At 51.1% G+C, this 21425-nt stretch overlaps 1 protein-coding gene across 1 annotated transcript in view; it reads left to right on the forward strand.

Annotated features, from left to right (window-relative positions):
• The first annotated feature begins 5015 nt into the window (after positions 1 to 5015).
• The window catches only part of DEUP1 (deuterosome assembly protein 1), an 84303-nt gene continuing 67893 nt past the window's right edge, over positions 5016 to 21425 (forward strand). The window contains 2 exon segments of the mRNA XM_030559318.1: positions 5016 to 5097; positions 11646 to 11715. The gene's annotated coding sequence lies outside the window, so the exon portion shown is untranslated.

Consider the following 21425-nt stretch of genomic DNA (forward strand, 5'->3'; position numbering starts at 1 on the left):
CTGGTTAAAGAATTCAACTCCGCCTGCCTGCCCTCCTGCCTGCCCATCTCTTGTGCCCTCTTTCCTCCAGCACAGCACTCCACCATCTCCGCATCTAGAGCAGAGAGAATACATATGCACCAGCAGCTGACACAATTTTCTACACTCTGGGTCCTAGTGGCATCCCCCTACAGTCACCTCAGTTTGCCTCATGGTTTGGGGCAGGCAATAACAGGCTTGGGAGAGGGCTGAGTATGAGTTTGGGGCAGGCAGTGACAGGGTTGAGGTGGTGAAAGAACAGTACTGAGTGTGAGGGGCAGGGCATGGTAGGCCTTGGACAGTGAGGTCAGGGGTTGGGAGACAGGGCAGAGTGTGATAGGTAGGGTAACCAGGTGTCCAGTTTTTTTTACCAGAACACCCGATCAAAAAGGGACCTTGGCGGCTCCAGTCAGCAACACCGACTGGGCCATTAAAATTTCGGTCTGTGGTGCTGCGGAGCTAAGGCCAGCTAATTCCTACCTGTCCTGACTCTGCGCTGTGCCCTAGAAATGGCCAGCAGGTCCAGCTCCTTGGCAGGGGAGCCACAGGGCTCCACACACTGTACCCTCTCCGAGCACCAGCTCTGCACTCCCATTGGCCGGGAACTGAGGCCAACGGGAGCTGTGAGGGCGACACCCGTGGGCGAGAGCAGCGCGCAGAGCCTTCTGCCATGCCTCCACCTAGGAGCCAGACCTGCTGGTCACTGCCCGGGCGCAGCGCGGTCTGCAGTGCCAGGACACATAGGATGCCTGCCTTAGACCCTCACTGTGCCACTGACTGAGCGCCACTGAAGGTAAGCCCGTGCCCCAACCCTAGCCCTGAGACCCCCCAAACCCAGCACTCCCTCCTGCACCCAAATCTCTCATCCCCGGCAGGGCCGGCTCTGGCTTTTTTGCCGCCCTAAGCAAAAAAAAACAACCTGCGCAGCGGCCGGAACAGCAAAGGGGGGCAGGAACCAACCTGCTGCCTGGCTGGAGCAGCAAGTGGGGGGAGCAGGAAACCAACCTGCCGTCCGGTTGGAGCAGCAAAGGAGGGGGGGAACCAACCTGCCCACCGGCCAGAGCAGCAAAAGGGAGGGGTGGGAAACCAACCTGCCGCCCAGCTGGAGCAGCAAAAGGGAGGGGTGGGAATTCTGGGAAACCTGCCTGCTGGTCGGAGCGACGAAGGGGAGGGGGGCGTGAAACAAACCTGCCAGACGGAGCAGTGAAGGGTTGTGGGGCACGAAACAAACCTGCCAGCCGGCCGGTCGGAACAGAAAAGGGAAGGGAAAACAAAAAAAACCAAAAAGAAAACAAATACCTGCGGGGCGACGGGCACACGGGTGCAGGACTCCCAGCCCTGCAGACCCCGGGCAGCGGATTGCACACCGCAGCTAGCGGGGGCAGGGCTGGAGAGAGAAGGGGGCGGCCAGGGCTTCCTTAAGCGGGGCGCTCGCCATGCAGCCCCTCCTGCCGCGCCGCCTGCTGGGAGGGCTCCGGGCCGCTCCGGCGGGCGGGCTTGCTGCAGACCTGGCACTGCTCCCAGCAGCTCCCCTCCTCCACGCTGCCGCCCCCTACAGGGCGGCAGAAGCAGCAAACCAAAAAGAAAAAAACCTGCAGGGGCGGTGGAAGCGGCGAAGCGCAAAAAAAAAAAAAAAGGATTGGACAGAATGCCGCCCCTTGGAATCTGCCGCCCCGAGCACTGGCTTGCTCAGCTGGTGCCTGGAGCCGGCCCTGATCCCCAGCCCCACTCCAGAGCCCACACCCTCAGACGGAATCCTCATCCCCTCCCGCACCCATCCCCTGCTCAAGCCCAGAGCCCCCTCCCACACCCTGAGCTCCTCTGCCCCACCCCCATCTTGGAGCTCCCTCCTGGGCCTCTCATCCTCAACCCCACCCCAGAGCCCACACCCTTAGATGGAGCCCTCACCCCCCTGCACCCTATCCCCCTGCTTCAAACCACAACCGCTTCCTGAACCCCTCATCCCATCCCCACCCTAGAGCCTGCACCCCCCCAGCCGGAGCCCTGACCTGTCCAAAACACACTCTGCCCCATTCGCTGCCCATCCCAACTCTGTCATTGCCTGCCCCATCCCCTCACACTCTGCCCCATTCGCTGCCCATCCCACCTCTGTCATTGCCTGCCCCATCCCCTCACACTCTGCCCCATTCGCTGCCCATCCCACCCCTGTCATTGCCTGCCCCATCCCCTCACACTCAGCCCCCTCTCCTCCCCTCCCACCTGTCATTGCCTGCCCCATGCCCTCACACTCAGCCCCCTCCTCCCCTCCCATCCCGTCATTGCCTGCCCCATCCCCTCACACTCAGCCCCCTCCTCCCCTCCCACCCCGTCATTGCCTGCCCCATCCCCTCACACTCTGCCCCTCCCCTCCCCAACCCACCCGTCATTGCCTGCCCCATCCCCTCACACTCTGCCCCATTTGCTGCCCATCCCACCTCTGTCATTGCCTGCCCCATCCCCTCACACTCTGCCCCTCCCCTCCCCAACCCACTCGTCATTGCCTGCCCCATCCCCTCACACTCTGCCCCTCCCCTCCCCAACCCACCCGTCATTGCCTGCCCCATCCCCTCACACTCTGCCCCATTCGCTGCCCATCCCACCCCTGTCATTGCCTGCCCCATCCCCTCACACTCTGCCCTTCCCCTCCCCAACCCACCCGTCATTGCCTGCCCCATCCCCTCACACTCTGCCCCTCCCCTCCCTCCCCAACCCACCCGTCATTGCCTGCCCCATCCCCTCACACTCTGCCCCATTCGCTGCCCATCCCACCTGTCATTGCCTGCCCCATCCCCTCACACTCTGCCCCTCCCCTCCCCAACCCACTCGTCATTGCCTGCCCCATCCCCTCACACTCTGCCCCTCCCCTCCCCAACCCACCCGTCATTGCCTGCCCCATCCCCTCACACTCAGCCCCCTCTCCTCCCCTCCCACCTGTCATTGCCTGCCCCATCCCCTCACACTCTGCCCCATTCGCTGCCCATCCCACCCGTCATTGCCTGCCCTATCCCCTCACACTCTGCCCCATTCGCTGCCCATCCCAACTCTGTCATTGCCTGCCCCATCCCCTCACACTCTGCCCCATTCGCTGCCCATCCCACCTCTGTCATTGCCTGCCCCATCCCCTCACACTCTGCCCCATTCGCTGCCCATCCCACCCCTGTCATTGCCTGCCCCATCCCCTCACACTCAGCCCCCTCTCCTCCCCTCCCACCTGTCATTGCCTGCCCCATGCCCTCACACTCAGCCCCCTCCTCCCCTCCCATCCCGTCATTGCCTGCCCCATCCCCTCAAACTCAGCCCCCTCCTCCCCTCCCACCCCGTCATTGCCTGCCCCATCCCCTCACACTCTGCCCCTCCCCTCCCCTCCCCTCCCCTCCCCAACCCACCCGTCATTGCCTGCCCCATCCCCTCACACTCTGCCCCATTTGCTGCCCATCCCACCTCTGTCATTGCCTGCCCCATCCCCTCACACTCTGCCCCTCCCCTCCCCAACCCACTCGTCATTGCCTGCCCCATCCCCTCACACTCTGCCCCTCCCCTCCCCAACCCACCCGTCATTGCCTGCCCCATCCCCTCACACTCTGCCCCATTCGCTGCCCATCCCACCCCTGTCATTGCCTGCCCCATCCCCTCACACTCTGCCCCCTCCCCTCCCCAACCCACCCGTCATTGCCTGCCCCATCCCCTCACACTCTGCCCCTCCCCTCCCCTCCCCAACCCACCCGTCATTGCCTGCCCCATCCCCTCACACTCTGCCCCATTCGCTGCCCATCCCACCCCTGTCATTGCCTGCCCCATCCCCTCACACTCTGCCCCTCCCCTCCCCAACCCACTCGTCATTGCCTGCCCCATCCCCTCACACTCTGCCCCTCCCCTCCCCAACCCACCCGTCATTGCCTGCCCCATCCCCTCACACTCAGCCCCCTCTCCTCCCCTCCCACCTGTCATTGCCTGCCCCATCCCCTCACACTCTGCCCCATTCGCTGCCCATCCCACCCGTCATTGCCTGCCCTATCCCCTCACACTCTGCCCCATTCGCTGCCCATCCCACCCGTCATTGCCTGCCCCATCCCCTCACACTCAGCCCCCTCTCCTCCCCTCCCACCCCTGTCATTGCCTGCCCCATGCCCTCACACTCAGCCCCCTCCTCCCCTCCCACCCCTGTCATTGCCTGCCCCATCCCCTCACACTCTGCCCCTCCCCTCCCCTCCCACCCCTGTCATTGCCTGCCCCATCCCCTCACACTCTGCCCCTCTCCTCCCCTCCCCTCCCACCCCTGTCATTGCCTGCCCCATCCCCTCACACTCTGCCCCTCCCCTCCCCTCCCACCCCTGTCATTGCCTGCCCCATCCCCTCACACTCTGCCCCATTCGCTGCCCATCCCACCTCTGTCATTGCCTGCCCCATCCCCTCACACTCAGCCCCCTCTCCTCCCCTCCCACCTGTCATTGCCTGCCCCATGCCCTCACACTCTGCCCCTCCCCTCCCCTCCCCTCCCCTCCCACCCGTCATTGCCTGCCCCATCCCCTCACACTCTGCCCCTCCCCTCCCCTCCCCTCCCACCCCTGTCATTGCCTGCCCCATCCCCTCACACAAATGTGGCGGGCAATGACACACCGCCCCGTCCCCTCACTCTCTGACCCTCCTGCTGCAACTCCGCTGGTCTCAGACCCTGAGCCTGACCCTTTCCCCGGTCCCGCCTCACCAACTTTCCTCAGCCGGGGCCTGCCCAGCCCAGCCCGCTCCGGCCACAACGCGCCTCCTCCCGTTGGCCTTTCGCGTTCCCCTGGTAACGGGAGAAGCCGCCGGCCCGTCCTGTAACCGCCGCGCGGTGCGGGAAGGCGGCAGCTGGGGCGGGACGGCGCGGCTGGGTGGCGGGTGCCGGGGATCAGGGCCCGCGCTGCGGCCGGCGAACGCACGCTCGGAGGAGCCGAGCCGGTAACTGCCCCGTCCGCGCTGGGGCGCAGAGAGAGCGGCGGGCTGATCGCAGCAGCAGCAGCACTGGGGTCTGGAGGCGACTCCACCGCCAGCAGCTACCCGGCGTGAGCGTCCCCGCAGCGGGCACTGCCACAGAGCCAGGTACCCACCCCCGCCCCGTGCCAGTGCCAGCCTCACCCCGACTGGTTCCTGCCCCCGCAGAGCCGGGTCCCTGCCCCCCGTGCCAGCCTCACCCCGCCTGGTCCCTGCCCCCACAGAGCCGGGTCCCTGCCCCCCTGCCAGCCTCACCCCGCCTGGTCCCTGCCCCCACAGAGCCGGGTCCCTGCCCTCGTGCCAGCCTCACCCCGACTGGTCCCTGCCCCCACAGAGCCGGGTACCTGCCCTAGTGCCAGCCTCACCCCGACTGGTCCCTGCCCCCACAGAGCCGGGTCCCTGCCCCCCTGCCAGCCTCACCCCGCCTGGTCCCTGCCCCCGCAGAGCCGGGTACCTACCCCCCGTGCCAGCCTCACCCTGACTGGTTCCTGCCCCCGCAGAGCCGGGTACCTGCCCTAGTGCCAGCCTCACCCCGACTGGTTCCTGCCCCCACAGAGCCGGGTACCTGCCCTCGTGCCAGTGCCAGCCTCACCCCGCCTGGTTCCTGCTCCCACAGAGCCGGGTCCCTGCCCCCCTGCCAGGCTCACCCCGACTGGTTCCTGCTCCCACAGAGCCGGGTACCTGCCCCCGTGCCAGTGCCAGCCTCACCCCGCCTGGTTCCTGCCCCCACAGAGCCGGGTCCCTGCCCCCCTGCCAGCCTCACCCTGACTGGTTCCTGCCCCCACAGAGCTGGGTACCTACCCCCGTGCCAGCCTCACCCCGACTGGTTCCTGCCCCCACAGAGCTGGGTACCTACCCCCGTGCCAGCCTCACCCCGACTGGTCCCTGCCCCCACAGAGCCGGGTCCCTGCCCTAGTGCCAGGCTCACCTCGACTGGTTCCTGCCCCCACAGAGCTGGGTACCTGCCCCCGTGCCAGTGTCAGCCTCACCCCGACTGTTTCCTGCCCCCACAGAGCTGGGTCCCTGCCCCCGTGCCAGCCTCACCCCCGACTGGTTCTTGCCCCCACAGAGCCGGGTCCCTGCCCCCCTGCCAGCCTCACCCCGACTGGTTCCTGCCCCCACAGAGCCAGGTACCTGCCCCCGTGCCAGTGTCAGCCTCACCCCGACTGGTTCCTGCCCCCACAGAGCTGGTACCTGCCCCCGTGCCAGCCTCACCCCGACTGGTTCCTGCCCCCACAGAGCCGGGTACCTGCCCCCGTGCCAGTGTCAGCCTCACCCCGACTGGTTCCTGCCCCCACAGAGCTGGGTACCTGCCCCCGTGCCAGCCTCACCCTGACTGGTTCCTGCCCCCACAGAGCCGGGTCCCTGTCTCCGTGCTAACCGCCAGCCTCACCCCGACTGGTCCCTGCCCCCACAGAGCTGGGTACCTACCCCCGTGCCAGCCTCACCCCGACTGGTTCCTGCCCCCACAGAGCTGGGTACCTACCCCCGTGCCAGCCTCACCCCGACTGGTACCTGCCCCCACAGAGCCGGGTCCCTGCCCTAGTGCCAGGCTCACCTCGACTGGTTCCTGCCCCCACAGAGCTGGGTACCTGCCCCGTGCCAGTGTCAGCCTCACCCCGACTGTTTCCTGCCCCCACAGAGCTGGGTCCCTGCCCCCGTGCCAGCCTCACCCCGACTGGTTCTTGCCCCCACAGAGCCGGGTCCCTGCCCCCCTGCCAGCCTCACCCCGACTGGTTCCTGCCCCCACAGAGCCAGGTACCTGCCCCCGTGCCAGTGTCAGCCTCACCCCGACTGGTTCCTGCCCCCACAGAGCTGGGTACCTGCCCCCGTGCCAGCCTCACCCCGACTGGTTCCTGCCCCCACAGAGCCGGTACCTGCCCCCGTGCCAGTGTCAGCCTCACCCCGACTGGTTCCTGCCCCCCACAGAGCTGGGTACCTGCCCCCGTGCCAGCCTCACCCTGACTGGTTCCTGCCCCCACAGAGCCGGGTCCCTGTCTCCGTGCTACCGCCAGCCTCACCCCGACTGGTCCCTGCCGCTACAGGGCTGGGTTCATGCCCCCGTGCTAGTGTCAGCGACACCCCGACTAATCTCTGCCCCCACAGAGCTGGGTACCAGCCCCCCGTGCCAGTGTCGGCGACACCCTGACTGATCCCTGCCCCTATAGAGCCGGGTACCGGCCCCTGTGTGAGTGTCAGCCTCACCCCGAGAGGTCCCTGTCCCCACAGAGCTGGGTCCTTACCCCTGTGCCACTGCCAGCCTCACCCCGACTGGTCCCTGCCCCCGTGCCAGTGTCAGCCTCACTCCAACTGGTCCCTGCCCCCACAGAGCTGGGTCCCTGCCCCCTTGCCGTGCCAGCCTCACCCCTACTGGTTCCTGCCCCCACAGATCCGAGTAACTACCTCTGTGCCACTGCCGCCCTCACCCCGAGAGGTCCCTGCCCCCACAGAGCCAGGTACCAACCCCCATGTCAGTGCCGACAACCCGATATGTCCCTGTCCCCACAGAGCCAGGTACCTGCCACCGTGCCAGTGCCATCCACACCCCGACTTGTCCCTGGCCCCACAGACCCAGGTACCGGATTACGTGCCAGCGCCAGCCCCACCCCGACTGGTCCCTGCTCCCACAGAGTCTGGTACCTGCCCCCATGCCAGTGTCAGCGACACCCCGACTGGTCCCTGCCCCCACAGAGCCAGGTACCTACCCCTGTGCCACTGCCAGCCTCACTCCGACTGGTTCCTGCTCCCACAGATCGGGGTACCTACCCCTGTGCCACTGTCAGCCTCACCCCAACAGGTCTCTGCCCCCACAGATCTGGGTACCTACCCATGTGCCAGTGCCAGCCTCACCCCAACAGGTCTCTGCCCCCACAAAGCTTTGTACCTGCCCCTGTGCCAATGCCAGCCTCACCCCGACAGGTCTCTGCCCCCACAGATCTGAGTACCTACCCCTGTGCCAGTGCCAGCCTCACCCCGTCTGGTCCCTGCCTCCACAGAGCTGGGTACCGGCCCCTGTGCCAGTGCCAGCCTCACCCCGACTGGTTCCTGCCCCACAGATCGGGGTACCTACCCCTGTGCCACTGTTAGCCTCACCCCGACAGGTCTCTGCCCCCACAGATCTGGGTACCTACCCCTGTGCCAGTGCCAGCCTCACCCCAACAGGTCCCTGCCCCCACAGAGCTTTGTACCTGCCCCTGTGCCAATGCCAGCCTCACCCCGACAGGTCTCTGCCCCAACAGATCTGGGTACCTACCCCTGTGCCAAGTGCCAGCCTACACCCGACAGGTCCCTGCCCCCCACAGAGCTTTGTACCTGCTCCCGTGCCAGTGCCAGCCTCACCCTGACAGATCCCTGCCGCTACAGGGCTGGGTTCATGCCCCCGTGCTAGTGTCAGCGACACCCTGACTAATCTCTGCCCCCACAGAGCCGGGTACTGGCCCCTGTGCCAGTGCCAATGACACCCCGACAGGTCCCTGCCCCCACAGAGCCGGGTACTGGCCCCCATGCCAGTGCCAATGACACCCCGACAGGTCCCTGCCCCCACAGAGCCGGGTACCGGCCCCCGTGCCAGTGCCAATGACACCCCGACAGGTCCCTGCTCCCACAGAGCCGGGAACCAGCCCCCATGCCAGTGCCAGCCTCACCCTGACTTGTCCCTGCCCCCACAGATCCGGCTACCAGCTCCCGTGCCAGTGCCGTCCTCACCCCGATTGGTCCCTGCCCCCACAGAGCCAGGTACCTGCCCCCTTGCCGTGCCAGCCACACCCCGACTGGTTCCTGCCCCCAAAGAGCCGGGTACCGGCCCCCGTGCCAGTGCCCAGCCTCACCCCAACTGGTCCGTTGCCCCACAGAACCAGCGCTGCCCCCCCACTAGTGCCAGTCTTACCCTGACTTGTGTCTGCTCCCAAGAGCCAGGGCTGCCCTCCCCCCCTGCCAGTGTCAGCCTCACCCCGACTGGTCCCTGCCCCCACAGAGCCTAGGCTGTCCCCGTGCCACTGTCAGCCTCACTCTGACTGATCCCTGCCTTTGCAGTGCTGGGGCTGCCCTCCCAACCTTGTTCAAATGTCAGCCTCACTCTGATTGATCCCACCCCCCACAGAGCCAGGGATGCCACCATGCCAGTGTCAGCCTCACTCTGCCCCCTATGCCAGTGCTAGCTTCACTCTGACTGTTTTCCTGTTCCCACAGAGCTAGGCCTGCCCCCCTCCCCATGCCAATATCAGCCTCACTCTGACTGATACCTGGTCCCACAGAGTCATTGATGCTCTACATTGGCTGCTCTGCACCCCAGTGGCACATTCACTCCAACTGGACCTCCTCTACACCCTGTTTTCACTCCTTCTTTGATCCACCTTTATCATGGTGCTGAGTCAACTCCACATGCAAGAGTTACTTTTGCTGTGTCTCGTCCCTTGACTCCACAAAGATGGGGTTATTCCAAACCCTATTGTCATGCTGCTGCCACCACCATGAATTCAGGGCTTCTCTGAATTCAGATTTGGACCCACTCCAAGTGCCTGAGTGTCCTGTGAATCCAGGTATGCTCTGAACTAGTGCTGTCAATTAATCACAGTTAACTCACACGATTAACTAAAAAAATTAATTGCGATTAAATAATTAATCATGATTTATCAGTTTTAATCACACTGTTAAACAAGTAGAATACCAGCTTAAATGTATTAAATATTTGCACTTAAAAATTATAAAAGAAATAATATTTTTCAATTCACCTTATACAAATGCTGTACTGAAATCTCTTTATCATGAAAGTGCAACTTACAAATTGAATTTTTTTGGTTACTAACTGTAATCAAAAACAAAACAATGTAAAACTTTAGAGCCTATAAGTCCACTCAGTCCTACTTCTTGTTCAGCCAATCGCTAAGACAAATGAATTTGTTCACATTTTCAGGAAATAATGCTATCCGCTTCTTATTTATGATCTCACCTGAAAGTGAGAACAGGCGTTTTCCATGGCACTTTTGTAGCCAGCATTGCAAGGTATTTACATGCCAGATATGCTACCCATTCATATACCCATTCACGCTTCAGCCACCAATTCCAGAGGGCATACTTCCATGCTGATGATGCTGGTTTAAAAAATAGCTGTTAATTAAATTTGTGACTGAACTCTCTGAGGGAGAATGTATGTATTCTGCTCTGTATTTACCTGCATTCTGCTATATATTTCATGTTATAGCAGTCCCGGATGATTTACCAGCATGTTGTCATTTTAAGACGACTTTCATGGCAGATTGACAAAATGCAAAGAAGATACTAATGTGAAATTCTAAAGATAGGTCTAGCACTCAACTCAGGGTTTAAGAAACCTGAAGTGCCTTCCAAAATCTGAGAGGGACAAGGTATGGAGCATGCTTTCGAAGTCTTAAAAGATCAACACTCCAATACAGAAACTACAGAATCCAAACTACCAAAAAGAAAACACCTTCTGCTGGTGGCAATCTGACTCAGATAATGAAAATGAACATGTGTCGGTCTTCACTGCTTTGAATTATTAGTGGGCAGAACCTATCATCAGCATGGAATCATATCCTCTGAATGGTGGTTGAAGCATGAAGGAACATATGAATCTTAAGTGCATCTGGCATGTAAATATCTTGCAAGCTGGCTACAATAGTGCCATGCCTGTTCCAACTTTTGTGCATCTGGCACGTAAATATTTTGCTACAATAGTGCCACACCTGTTCCAACTTCAGGTGACAATGTAAACAAGAAGCAGGCAGCATTGTCCTCCTGCACATGTAAACAAACTTGTTTGTCTGAGCAATTGGCTGAAGAAGAAGTAGGACTGAGTGGACTTGTAGGGTCTAAGTTTTACATTGTTTAATTTTGAATGCAGTTATTGTTTGTGCATAATTCTACATTTGTAAGTTCAACTTTCATGATAAAGAGATTGCACTACAGTACTTATATTAAGTGAATTTTATTTTTACAGTGCAAATATTTATTTAAAAAATAAAGTGAGCAATGTACACTTTGTATTCTGTGTTGAAATTGAAATCAATATATTTGAAAATGTGGAAGACATCCAAAATATTTAAATAAAAGGTATTCTATTATTGTTTAACAGCCAATTAATCGTGCAATTAATCACAATTATTTTTTACTGCTTGACAGCCCTTCTCTGAACCCTAGTGTCAGGACTTTTGCAATTCAGTGCTGTAGAGCTAGGACTGCGCCAAGCCCAAATTTCACACTCACTCCAGCTATTGCCACCACAGGACTGGAGTTTCTCTAAACTCCAGGTTTGTGCTTCTCTCTAGCCTGTGCTGCCACCACACAGCTGGAGTTGATCCAAACCCAACTGACATACCATCTCTACCATGGAGCGGGGGCTGCTCTATCCCTAGAGTTACCTCAGAGCCACCACCCAACAGAGCCAAGGCTCCTCTAAACCCCAGTGTTGCATCAACTCCAACGGCTGCTGTCACAGAGTTGGGGTTACTCCAGATCCCAGTGCCATACTCACTATGAGATATTCCACAAGCTACTCCACAATTCAGTGTGCGTGGGGTATTTCCAATTGAAAAGTTATAAAATTAAAGAAAAGTTGAAACATTCCACATGTAGTGAATGTCTGTATAAGATACACATAAAAGTCTAAGTTATTTTATTTCATTGTTTGCTTTTGACAGTTTAAAAGAACAATATAGAGGGGGAAATGGAGCAGAAATTGCAAATGTTGCAGGAAGAATTTGTGGTTGGGTAAGCACTGACTTCTGTTTTGGGGGTTGGAGCCCTTATGGAATTGAATTTTTGTTGTTTTTTTAAAAGATGTAGAACATGGGGTAGTAAAGTTTTAAGATAATTCTTCTCCCATGCCCTTCATTGCTTTTTCTATGTATATTATGGAGAAGTAGTAGTCACTATTAGGTAAGGCAGTACAGCTCACTCCATGGTAATTTAATAATCTGATGCCTTATCTGTCATTTATTTACATTTTTAAAACTAGTTTAATTTATGTGGACAAAAGAAAGATATATGAGTTATTTTTGGAAGCCCTAAGAATTTTCTTAAAATTGTTTTTAAAAGAACAGTTAAAGTTGGTAAGCCACAGTAGTATAGATACCGATCACATCATTTACAAAACCCAAGCTCTTAAGAGCAAGGAAATGAAAAGTTAAAGATATAATTAATCTTAGGTTGCCTACATAGTAAACATAAACACATTATTTTGATCTAGTATTAAGAAATGCACTTTTTATCACAACAGAACAGTCTTAACTCTGACACAAAATAACTACAATTATTTCATCTGTAATCTCAATACACAACCTTTCTAAAGAAGAAATATAAACATGGGTCAGATTGTGAACTTCTTTCTTAATTTCTGACACGAATAATACCATTTAAATCAATAGGATTTATTGCAAAGCACTGTATACTACTTAACATAAGGGTGGTAGAATCTGGCCCTATATATGTACACATTAATGAGACATTTATCTGCTTCAGATACAAGTCCATATACATATAGCCAGACTATGGCTCATCCTGCTCGCTGCTAGAAGGGAGCAGGGGGGTCGTAAGGGATCCTTTTACTCTTTTCCACTAGTGCCACATACCTCTGCTTTTTGCATGCAAGGGAAGCAGGCTTTGCAGAACCACTCTGTCCCTTCCCTCACCCAGGTGGGTGGAACCTTGATTCCCCATATGGTGTAGTTAAGTTGACACATCAGGGAAAATATACTATCAGTATAGAGACCTGGATAAGTTTATTCCCTTCCCAGAGCAGCAGAAAAACCAAAAGAAACATTGTGACTTACTGTGGTTTTCCAGGAGCAGCACAACAAAGCACCACCCTTTATTATTGGTTAGGCAACAAATTGATGATTTGGCCCATAATTTATAAATAAAAAATGTTATATTTTCCTATAAAGCAACATATACAGCATTGTTAATCTCAAGTAATTATAACTGTTTTATAAAAATATTCTGTTTATAAATATAATTGATAATTTTAAAAGTATTCCTTAAAATTATACAAAAATCAATAACACAAAAAATGCCATGGGTCAGAATAAAGATTGTGTTGTACTGAAAAAGGTGTTTGTTTACACTTGTTAAGAATAACTTATTTATGTTTTGTATAGAATCGTTAAAAATGTATTATGTTACATATATGGTTTAATATGCCTTGAATTATTTTTTTTGCTTATAAGTGCTTGGATTTTGTAAATGATCTGATAGGTAAGTATGGTGATGTCACACAACAACCTTAACTGTTTTTCTTAAATAAAATTTATTTTTATATTATATTTAAAATTAATTGGAAGGATTCTTTTAAAGGTCAAATTTGCTCTCCTCACTAATAAATCTGACAAATTTTTACTTTATTTTATCAACTGGTGGTTTAACGGCTTTGGTTGAGATTTCAGACATTTTTGCAGTAATTCACTTCACATAAAAAGCAGTTTGACTTAAAAGTTGGAAGTTTGCAAATTTTTTAGCCATATCATAAACTAATTCCTTGGTGATAAAAAAAAATCCATCAGCCAAATATTGCTGTCTTAAAAAGCAGATACTGCTCTTTCTTAAAGATCTTAATATGCATAGTTACTGGGACTAGCCCAGTGTACAGTTAGCCATCAGTATACTAGGGAAAAAAGAATATTCCCTGAACATTAGCAAGACAAATTGTATAAGGGTTAGCAAAATAATGAAGATTATTTTACTGCTACAAACACTCAAATTACACAGATTATCTATCCATGTATGTGTATGGATGATGGAAGGAGTGTAACTGTTAAGTAACTGAGCTCTGACTAATGCGATTAGGTTTGGAGAATTTGATTTTTTTAAATTTTGACAGATAATACTGATGTTTATTTTTAAATGTTTTGATTTGTATCTATTTAAATTTTCACAGTTGTACAAAATTATGCATTTTAAGCCTTTTTAAATCAATTTAGATTTTCAAATTGTGGGAAATTGTAGAGGAACCTGACAGTAATTGTTTTATGATGGTGGATTTTGAGATTCAAAAAGTTAAACCTAAACTGTTAAAAGTTAACCCATTAAAACATGAATTGTCAACATCAAATGTCAAAATTACAGTGTAAATATCCTTAAATCAGAACTCTAATAAATTCTCAAGCAACATTTTTCTTACTTTGCCTATCTGGAAATTTAGATTATCATAGATGGAAATTTTTTCATCAGTTTGTGTATGTATGGTGAAATCAATGTTACTGATATTTTCACATAAAAATCTAATCCATCCAAGCCTAAATTTAATAGAACTTAATAGTAGCAGATCCTGATGGACTATTGCAGGGATCGGCAACCTTTGGCAAATGGCCCGTCAGGGAAATCCGTTGGCGGGCTGGAACGGTTTGTTTACCTGCAGCGTCCACAGGTTTGACGAATCGCAGCTCCCATTGGCCATGGTTCACAGTTCCAGACCAAAGAGGGCTGTGGGAAGCAGTGGCCAGCACATTCCTTGGCCCAGGCTGCTTCCTGCAGCCCCCATTGGCCTGGAACGGCAAACCATGGCCAGCAGAGCTGCGATCCACCGAACCTGCGGACGCTGCAGGTAAACAAATCGTCCCGGCTCTCCAGCAGATTTTCCTGACAGGCCATGTGCCAAAGGTTGCTGATCCCTGGACTGTTGTATTAATAATCAGATTACATTATTCCTTTTTTAAAAGCTATAATAAAGGGAAAATACATTAACATTCTAGTATCTGGTTTAAATATCTAAAGACAAGTGAACTTATGATTTAAGATGAAACTGTCCTTAACCTATGTTGTTGTGCATAGACTTTGGTTCACATTTACATACATAATATTGTAGGTAATGATCCAGATGTCTGCAAAATCTAAGTATAATGAGGAGAGAGGGCAAAAAGGAAAGAATGGTTTTCTGAACACAGCATTTTTACAAAGTTTTAGGCTCTAATTTCATTTCTAAATTAAATTTTAACTATTATAAAGAATAAGACAAACAGGTTCTTGTTATGTCTATTAGGAAACATTAGGAAAATTATACAAACTGTCTAGAAATCTGGATGAGAAGGAGAATGAACAGAATTGGTGATTGAAGAGAGGGGCATGACTAGTGGGTAGAATCAACTATCGAATTAGAAGAGAGAGGCGTGGTCATTGGTAATAGGTTATTAATTATTATCATTGTATATATTATCTTAGTGCCTAGAATCCCCAGTCATAGAGCAGGTACCCATTGTGCTAGGTGCTGTACAAACACAGATCAAAAAGATAATCCCTGCCCCAAAGAGTTTATAGTCTAAGCATACAACAAGAGACCACAGATTGATACAGGCAGATGGGGGATACAAAGAAACAATGAGACATTATGGTCAGCATGGTAGGCTGTGGTCTCAGCACCTGAGAGCTGACTGTTGACAATGTTTTTGTAGACTCCATGGCAAAGGAGAGTTTGAAGGAGGATAATGAGTTGGTTTTGCAGATGTTTACTGGGAGCTTGTCCCTAGGATGAGGGTGCTTGTTTGAAAATTTAACAAGTGTATGATAGAGGCTAACATCATGGACAAATTTGAGGTTGGAGTTAACCTTTAATACTGAATGAGAGAGGATAGGTAAGGTAGGGATAGGTCTTGAAAGACTTGAAAGTGAAGACAAGACCCTTATGTTTTATACGATAGAGAAGAGTGAAGTAGTGAAGGGATTCAAAAGAGAGGGTGACCTAGTTAAAGTTTGCTAATCTAATTCTGACCCAGTTCAGTAGTAAACAAAAGTTGTTACAGCCTGAAAGATATTTTGTGGTTTATGTGGAAAGTTGTCCACAGTACAAACCACTATCCAAAGCTGGCATTTTTGTTGGCAGATTTAGTACAGAAGGCTGATGAAAAATTACACAGAGTGTGGAAAGGTGGGTTTAAGCAGAATAAAGTAAACAACCTGCACACATACACACACTATTTGCTTTTTCTGGTGCAGCCCATCCTTCCATTCTGTCGTCAAGTAAATTACATCAATTTACCGATGCGTAATTTACGGCACAATTTAAATGGGTTGTGCCCTGGTTACCTCACAGCCTCTTTCTCTGTGTGATACCACAACATATGGGTTCAGCTGAGGTGCTGAATCTAAACAGCCCATAGCTATATCGTACAGGAACTGTTGGTGCAGGAAGTTTTCAGTAAGGGGCCCTCAATTATAGGTTCATAGATTCAAGACAGAAAGGACAATAGTGATCATATACTCTTTCCTCCTGTATAACACAGGCCATAGAACTTCCCCCAAATAATCCCAGAGCATATATTTTTGAAAAATATCCAATCTCGATTTAAAATGTTTGTCAGTGATGGAGAATCCACCATGACTCTTGGTAAATTGTTCCAATGGTTAATCATGCTCACAGTAAATGTACACCTTATTTTCAGTCTGAATTGGTTTAGCTTCAACTGCCAGCCATTGGATCCTGTTATACCTTTCTCTACTAGACTGAAGAGCCCATTAGTAAATATTTGTCCCCATGTAATTATTTATAAACTGTAATCAAGTCACCCCTTAACCTTCTCTTTGTTAAGCTAAATAGACTTAATCTGTCACTATAAACCAGGTTTTCTAATCATTTAATCATTTTTTGTCTCTTTTCTGAACCCTCTCCAATTTCTCTACATCCTTCTTGAATTGTGGTCACAGTACTCCCAGCAGCAGTTGCAGCAGTGCCAAATATGGAGGTAAAATAACCTCTATATTCCTGCTCGAGATTCCCCTGTTTATTCATCAAGGGAGTGAGTGCATGTTGGCCACAGTATTACACTGAGAGCTCATGTTCAGCTGATAATCCACCATAAGCCCCAAATCTTTTTCAGAGTCACTGCTTCCCAGAATATAGCCCCCCATCAAGTAAGTCTGGCTTACATTCCTGATCCTAGATGTGAACATAACATACATTGTTTGCTTGCACTCAGTTTACCATGTAATCCAGATTGCTCTGAATCAGTGACCTGTCCTCTTCATTATTTGCCATTCCCCCAATTTTGTGTCATCTACAAACTTTATCAGTGATGATTTTATGTTTTCTTCCAGGTCATTAATACAAATGATAGGGCCAAGAACCAATCCTTGAGGGACCCACTAGAAGCACACCCTTTCCATGATGATTTGCTATTTATAGTTACATTTTGAGACCTATCAGTTAGCCAGATTTTAATCCATTTAATATGTGCCATGTTAATTATATATAATTCTAGATTTTAATCAAAATGTCATGTGTACAGTCAAATGCATTACAGAAATCTGAGTATATTACATTAACACTATTACTTCTATCAACCAAACGTAATCTCATAAAAAATAATTTAGTTTGACACGATCTATTTGCCATAAACCAATGTTGATTGGCATTAATTATGTTACCCTTCTTTAATTGTTTATTAATTGAATACTTTATCTGCTACTCCATTATCTTGCACAGGATCAATGTCAGACTGACAGGCCAATAATTACCTAGGTCAACCTCTTTATCCTTTTTAAATATTGGCACAACATTAATTTTCTTCCAGTCTATTGGAACTTCTCCAGTGTTCCAAGACTTATTGAAAATCAATAAAAACAGTCTAGCTTGTCAGCCAGCTCTTTTAAAACTCTTGGATGCATGTTATCTGGACTTGCGGATTAAAAAATGTCTAACTTTAGCAGCTGTTGTTTAACATCCACCTGACATACTAGTGGAACAGAGTGTTATCATCATCGTATGGTGAGACTATATTATCAGTCTTTACTCAAATACTGAACAGAAATATTCATTGAATACTTATGCCTTTTCTGTTATTATATGTAATTCTACCATTTACATCTGTAACCCTTCTACCAGGGCAACAACAACAGGGCAAATTGGCAACAACAAGGGCCAGGTTCTAGTCTAGTGGTTTCTCTTAACAACACAAAATAGAACTGGCTCAACGTCCCACCAAGCAATCTGGGAAAACAAAATAACACTGCTGGGTGCTTCTAAGGGGTAATACTTCCCCTCTCAGAAGCATTAAGTCTGTTTACAACAAAATGAACTTTGATTAAAAGGGGAAAGGGGACCCAACATTAATTTGGCAAAACACCACAACCATAATTCGAAAGCATGTGACGATAGGCAAACACCCACCTCACAGTATGTTGGGCATGGTTCTTTGCTTCAGTTTCTCACTTTGTAGTGTGAAAGCCCAACAAACAAATGTCCCTTAACACTAACCCCCCCCCCGCCCCTGTTGTACCCACTCACATTTGCTGTCCTTGGTTAGTGGAGACCCAGAGTTCAGGTGTATTCACAGAGGTTCACTTCCCACCCCAGGGAGGGTGAAGGCATCGAGCAATGCCTCTGCTGCTGCAGCCACTCTGCAACTGCCTCACAGTTGCTGCCGTTCCCTTTGCCATTGCTGCCCACGGCTGCTGCTGTTCATTCTGCTACATCGTTCACTTTGCCCTGCTTCTCTACCATGACATAACATTCTGAAGTTCCAACACATAATCCAGCTCTCAATGACTTCAGCAGATAGTGGGGAACCTCATTGCTAGTGCAATCTGTTCAGTCACTTTCAGTTCAACACTGTCCCACAGCAGGTCTAGGGTTCAGCACCCAGACCTGGTTATCAGTGACTTCAGCTCTAGTGATCACTGAACAAAACAGGGACTCTCAACTGACTCTTATCAGCTACCTCTTTAAACTGTGGAGACAGGAGGCCCAAATGATGTCTAGAACTCCTTAGGCAGTACCCACAGCATCATATAAGAACACATAGGTGCCAATTTTTCCCGGTACTCATGCCCTCTGGCTCCGCCCTGACTCCACCCCTGCCCTGCCCCCATTCCAACACCTTCCCCAAAGTCCGCCCCCAAATCTGCCCCTCCCTGCCACTATTGAACTCCTCCCCAAATCCCTGCCTCAGCCCCACCTTTTCCCCTGTGCACACTGCGTTCCACCTCTTCCCCCCTCCCTGCCTGCACGTGCCACCATGAAACAGCTGTTTCGCAGCGCAAGCGCTGGGAGCCAAGGGGAAAAGCGGGCTCACGGCGCACTCAGGGGAAGAGGCGAAGCAGAGGTGGAGGTGAGCTGAGGCAGAGGGGCAGGTTGGGGAGCTGCCGCTTGGTGCAGAGCACCCACCAAATTTTCCCCGTGGAAAAAAAAGTTTCAAAAAAAGTAAATAGATAATTCATTAATATTAGGGGGGAATTGCATATGTTGATGACAGACTACTGAAAAAGTCATTAATTATACAGATGTTTTACAAAAAGGAAATAAAAGTGATAAGTTATTGGCTTCGAACTGTAAAGGCATTCAGTAGCAAAACAATCAGCAAAAGATAGTTGTTCATCCTAATGAAATGTGTCACTTTTGCTGCTTTTTATAAAGGTATATACTTCAGATACTCCAAGCTCTGAAGGTATTCAAAATTATCTAGAAATACAGCAGGCTTGCTAAAGATGTATAAAATTGATAAAGAACCTTTAGAGAAGAAACAGAAGAAGAAAAAGTGATAAAACTCCAGGACCTGATTGACTTTCAGCTACATTTTTCAAGATATTTATATTGAGGGGTACCTTTAATTGTCGAGGAACTTCCACAATCTATGAAAGAAGCTACTGTTGGTCTCCCTAAAGTTGGAAAAGACCTTATCTTTATGCATCTCTTATAGGCCATATCACTGCTGAATCATGATACAAAGATTTTATCAAAAATACTAGCTAATCAATGTGCAATCCTGGCATGGAGGAGAATGAGAACAGCAGGAAAGTTAAACTATTATTTACCTTATTGGGGAACAAGGCAGAGAAATCTGCACCACTTTGAAGCTCACCATTGCCTCCAGCCTCACTGCAGTCCTAGGAGCCCTGGAGACCTGTTGCTCTCCACAGCAAAACGAAACTGTGGAGCAACACAGGTTTTTCACTGGAGACCAGTCTGAAGGAGTGTGGAGATAGACCCCTTTGCTACTGTTTTATATATATATGGGGACTAGACAGACTTCCTTAGTCAGGACTGTGGCAGTTGGGATCACCACCTGTGGGAGCGGCTGCTCAGAGAAGATGATCCCATATTAGACAGATGCTTAAATATGGGGCATGCACTGGAAGCCACAAATGACAGGATGAAAGCCCTAGGAAGCACTATACCCCAAAAAGTACATGAGATGAGACAACAAAAGGAGAGCAGGTGGCCAGACTATCATACCCATAGTGAGATGCATTTACTTTGGGAGAAAGCATGACTGGTAAAGGAGCAGTGCCTGAGCTAGGACAGTATTGCATATGACAATTTGAGCCATTGTCAGTGTATGCAAGAGCAGAGGAAGGTCTCAAAGATTCAGTCAGACTTATACAAGAGAGAAATGGACAGCAATGATGACATGAGTCTAAGAGCATATCAGGTTCAGGCTGCTGGGACACAAGGGACAACACCAACTTCTGTACATGCAACTTTGTTAATAGTGAAATGCCCTATGCGATTTCAGCTAGATGGTGCGGCTTCCTGCAGTGTGATTCCTCAGTGTAAACTGGACTCAAAGACACTCATTACAAAGGGAAGGTGCAGTCTGCTAATGTACAGTGGGAGCATAATGTAGCCCAGGGATCGGCAATCTTCGGCATGCGGCCCACCAGGATAAGCCCCTAGTGGGTCGGGCTGATTTGTTCACTTGCCGCATCCACAGGTTCAGCTGATCACGTCTCTCACTGGCCACGGTTCGCCGCTCCAGGCCAATGGGGCTGCAGGAAGTGCATGGGCTGAGATATACTGGTCGCTGCTTCCCGTTGCCCCCACTGGCCTGGAGCGGTGAACCATGGCCAGTGGGAGCCGTAATCAGCTGAACTTGTGGACGCGGCAGGTAAACAAATCAGCCCAGCCTACCAGGGTGCTTACCCTGGCGGGCCATGGACCAAAGGTTGACGATCCCTGATGTAGCCTATAGGAATATGTGACCTCACAGTAACTAACCTGAAAAGTAACAGATGGTATCTGATGTTTGTGGTTGTGGCTGGTAAGCTCTCCAGACCTCTCTTAGGGTATACAGCTATAGAAGCCATGGATCTGATCAGGATCTAGTGTCAGAATTTTATAGCTGCAGTGCAAGAAGCAAAAGGGGGCGTTCCATGGACAATGGAGACAATTTTAAAAGCATATGGGGATGCTTTCAAAGGCGATGAGTGCCTCAAAGGAAACTGCAACCGGAAGTAGACCCCACAGTGGAACCTGTATGCTTACCACAAAAGGAAAATTGCAGTGACACTGTGCCATCCAGTACTGAAGGAGCTCGAAAGTCTGCAGAGCATGAGTATCATAGAACCTGTAGAAGCCCTAGAACTGGGTAAGCAGCATGGTGGTGGTAAAGAAGCCAACAGGCAAATTGCACATCTGCAGAGACCCAAAGCCAGTGAACCAGGCATTGAAAAGATGCCACTATCTATTGCCCACAATTGATAAAATTTTGCCAGAA

The sequence above is a fragment of the Gopherus evgoodei genome, chromosome 1 (genome assembly GCF_007399415.2).
Source record: "Gopherus evgoodei ecotype Sinaloan lineage chromosome 1, rGopEvg1_v1.p, whole genome shotgun sequence".
Classification (NCBI taxonomy): Eukaryota; Metazoa; Chordata; order Testudines; family Testudinidae; genus Gopherus; species Gopherus evgoodei.